Raw genomic sequence first — 3,531 nt, 5'->3', positions numbered from 1 at the left:
AGGGCTTGGAGGGGGAGCGGGGGAGAGCGGCGGCAGCGCGGGCTGCTGAGGGGGGGAAGTTAATACGGAGCCGCCATGTTGCCCCCTCCCCGCCCCCCCCTCGGGCCGCCGCGGCGCCGGCACCTCCTCCCCCCTCACACCGCCCCCCGCCTTCCCGCGCTCCCCCTCCCCCGGCGCCGCGCAGCCCCCGGGAATCCCTCCGCGCCGGCCCGGCCGGATCTAGCCGAGGGGGCGTGGATGCCGGCGGAGCCCCGGCGGCGCGGCGGAAGGATTCCGGCCGCGCCGATATCTGTCAGGGCCTCGCCGCCAGGCTCCCGCAGCGACTGGGAGAGGGGACTATTTCCCCCGGCGGCGTAGGGATCGCGGTGGGGAGGGGTGGTGCAACGGCCGTGAGGGGCGGGAGGTGCTGGGCGGCAAGGGCCGCAGCGGTGCGGCTGTGGCGGCGCAGCGTGGGCCGGCTGCGGGGCAGCCTCTAGGGGAGGCTGGGGCGGCGGAGCGCGGCCTGAGGGTAGCGGCTGCCAGCGGGGCCGCAGGGCGGTCACCTTGGGGCGGGGCCGGGCCCCGGGTCCCGGCTGCGAAGGCCGATGCCGGGCGCGGCGGGGGGGCCGGCTCTGTGCGCGGCCGCGGCGGGGCAGCGCTGCCGCCTTCCCGGCCGCGGCTCTTGGGGCAGCACCGGGGTCGAGCCAGGCCGAGGGGGTTAAGGGCGCGGGGCAGTCGGCACCGGGAGCGGGCAGCGCTGCAGGTAGTTCCGGGTGCTGTGGAGCGTGTGTGAAGTGATGCTGATTTTTCTAATGTGCAAAATAACTTATTTTTATTTATCGGAATTCCAGTGTGTTACCAAGTGCTCAGACGTCACCATCCAATTAATATCAAAATTTCCAGGTTTTAAGAGAAGAAAAAGACCGAGGCTGGCTCCAGAGAGAGGTTCGGTTACAATATGGTGACCGTCTTATTATTTAGTCTGGAGGTACATTAGTTTGGTTTATTTCTATTGAAATACATTATAGGTCGTTGTGGCTATGTTTTAAATGTGCCTTAAAGGTATTTTTAATGATGCAGTGAGAACTTGGCTGTCTGATTTCCTGATGTAAAAAAAAAAAAAACAACCCAGGCTTAACTGTTAAAGTTACCATTGCTACACGTTGTAGTTAAAGTCTCACATTCCCAGACTGACACAATCCATTTTGCATTTTGCTTTGTCACATCTTAGCCATTTTTCCCAAAGTTTGACCTGGCAGCTGTCTGCCTCAAGTTGGTTGGTTGATCGATGGATTGAAGAGTGCTAGCTAGAATGGTACAGCTGCTTTCTTACAGTGAGGTTAAGGAAAGATGACTACCTGTGTCCATAGGTGTGACTACTAAGTGACCCTGGTACTTTTACCATGTGATTGTAACCTGATGTAGTTTGCCGTGTTTATCAGGTGCTGTTGTTTGATACTTGTCTTGAAATCAACCCAATATGGTCAAATTCTGTACTTTGGAAAACCTCTGATTTACGTGTGCTTCCTAGAATATGGCAGAAAAATATTGCCAAGATTGTTCCTGCTTGGGGAATATTTGTGACCTTTGAAGAACTGTTTTTGGGATAGCTTTTGGCAGTTGGCCATCAAGAATGGGAGAAAAACAAGCTCTGACTCCTGTAGGCTTGCTGTTCTCTCTCTCCAAAAGTTGGAAAGAAAGACTAGTAAGGAGAAGGTAGAAGCATAGGTGGTTGGCTACCTGCAAATGCCTCGACAACTGAGGAAAAAAAGCTCTAATGCAATCTCACATTTATTGTACACAAGAGAATTCACGTAAGAGAAAGCATGCAGCAATACCAGAACTACAGGAAGATCTTCAACCAATGTTTGTACTTTTTAGATGTGAAACACAATAAGAAAACTTGCAGGAAAATGTGCTTTACTATTTTAATTCTCCTAAAACGGAGTATTTAAGGCTTCTTAGTTTTATTTCTAAGGATGTGAGGTTTGGGTATACATGCAGTGTTATGACTGCATGTGTCTTGACAGTTCTCTTCACTGATAAAGCCACTGAAAATTTTAATAAGCTATTACAGCTTTTGGGAATGCAAAGTTGTTACAAGTGTTGCAAAGGTGATTACCTGAAAGGAAGAAAGATTCCTTGTCAGTATGGTTGAGAGGAGAATTGTCTTAAGAGCTTGCCCCTTTCTGTTTCTCTTAATGCATGGCTACTGTTAAAATGCCATTTCAGAGGTTACATTAAAAGCATGTGTTCACTAAGGCAAGCACTGAAATACTAGCAAATGCATGTAGTGAGTTTTTTTTTTTTTCCCATGCAATCTTAAAGTTGGCTTGCCTTGGAATATAACTTCTCTTCCTTTATTCAATTTCTTTTTCTTCTCCTTCCCCCCGCCCCCTTCTCCATAGTTCCTCAGTCACATTCAGTGTCTAGGTGCTCCTGGATTAGATGTGTTATATTAAAGCAGACTTGTTTGTGAGATCATTCCTGCATTTGTTGTAGAAACTACATACAAGGAATTAGCTTGGACTAACATTACTGTATATATTCTTATTTTTAATTTTCCTTTCTAAACTTAAGCCGTGGAGGACAGCAGTGTAACCAATGCATTCAGAAGGTATGACTTGGGCCAGTCTAGAGATTCTTTTTATGAGCCTGCCAATTTCTTGTTCTTGGAGGTTATGCATTTATTCTTAAAACTTTCTTCCCAAAGTCATAGTTTCAGGAGGAAAGGTGGTATTTGGGCAGGAGGGAAGGGGTTGCTGGAGTGCAAAATGGATTGCAACAGAGAGGAGGGGAATTAAGGAATGGAGAGGTTGCAAACAAGTAAGGCGAAGCCCTTGCTGCTTCTTTTATCAGGGTTGCTAAAAGGCTTTAGTAGAAATAGAAGCTCAAAGGGAAACAGCTTTTGCTATCCATGAATTAGGTGAGCTTCAGACCCGCATGGCTTCTGAGGTTGCTCCACACAGGTTTGGGGCCTCTTGCAGTTATCGTTGTTAGAGCAGGTTCTTGGAATTCATTGCTTAAAATTGGGTTCTTAGACTGTGGACTCCTGCAATTCATTGTTATTACCTTGCAGTGGCAGATAATGATAATATTGACTGAGTTGTGAGCTATAGGAAAGCAAAGACTGTCTATTCAGAGCAAAATAATTTCTTAAAACACTAGGTGGTTTCACGTGCCTTTATTATCATGGAATCATTTAGATTGGAAAAGAATCATAAGATCGAGGCAGTGCTAGTTTAATAGTCAGACAAGTCTATTACTAAACCATGTCCCTAATTGCCACATCTACACATCTTTTAGATACCTCCAGGGATGGTGTCTCAACCACTTCCCTGGGCAGCCTGTTCCAATGCTTGACCACCCTTTTGGTGAATAATTTTTTCCTGATATCCAATCTAAACCTCCCCTGGCACAACTTGAGGGCATTTCCTCTCATCCTATATCTCTTCTTACTTGGGTGAAGAGACCCACCTCCCTACAACCTCTTTTCAGGTAGTTGTAGAGACTGATGAGGTCTCCCCTGAGCCTTCTTCAGGCTAAACAAGC

General features: G+C 48.1%; 1 protein-coding gene across 1 annotated transcript in view; it reads left to right on the top strand.

Annotated features, from left to right (window-relative positions):
• The first annotated feature begins 371 nt into the window (after window positions 1-371).
• Window positions 372-3,531, top strand: part of KCNH1 (potassium voltage-gated channel subfamily H member 1) — a 210,184-nt gene continuing 207,024 nt past the window's right edge. The window contains exon 1 of the mRNA XM_080407942.1: window positions 372-967. The gene's annotated coding sequence lies outside the window, so the exon portion shown is untranslated. The remainder of the gene's footprint in view (window positions 968-3,531) is intronic.

Source organism: Falco punctatus, assembly GCF_963210335.1.
Source record: "Falco punctatus genome assembly, chromosome: 12".
Taxonomy (NCBI): Eukaryota; Metazoa; Chordata; class Aves; order Falconiformes; family Falconidae; genus Falco; species Falco punctatus.
Note: the sequence above shows the minus strand (reverse complement) of the source record. Positions and strands in the feature narration are given on the sequence as shown.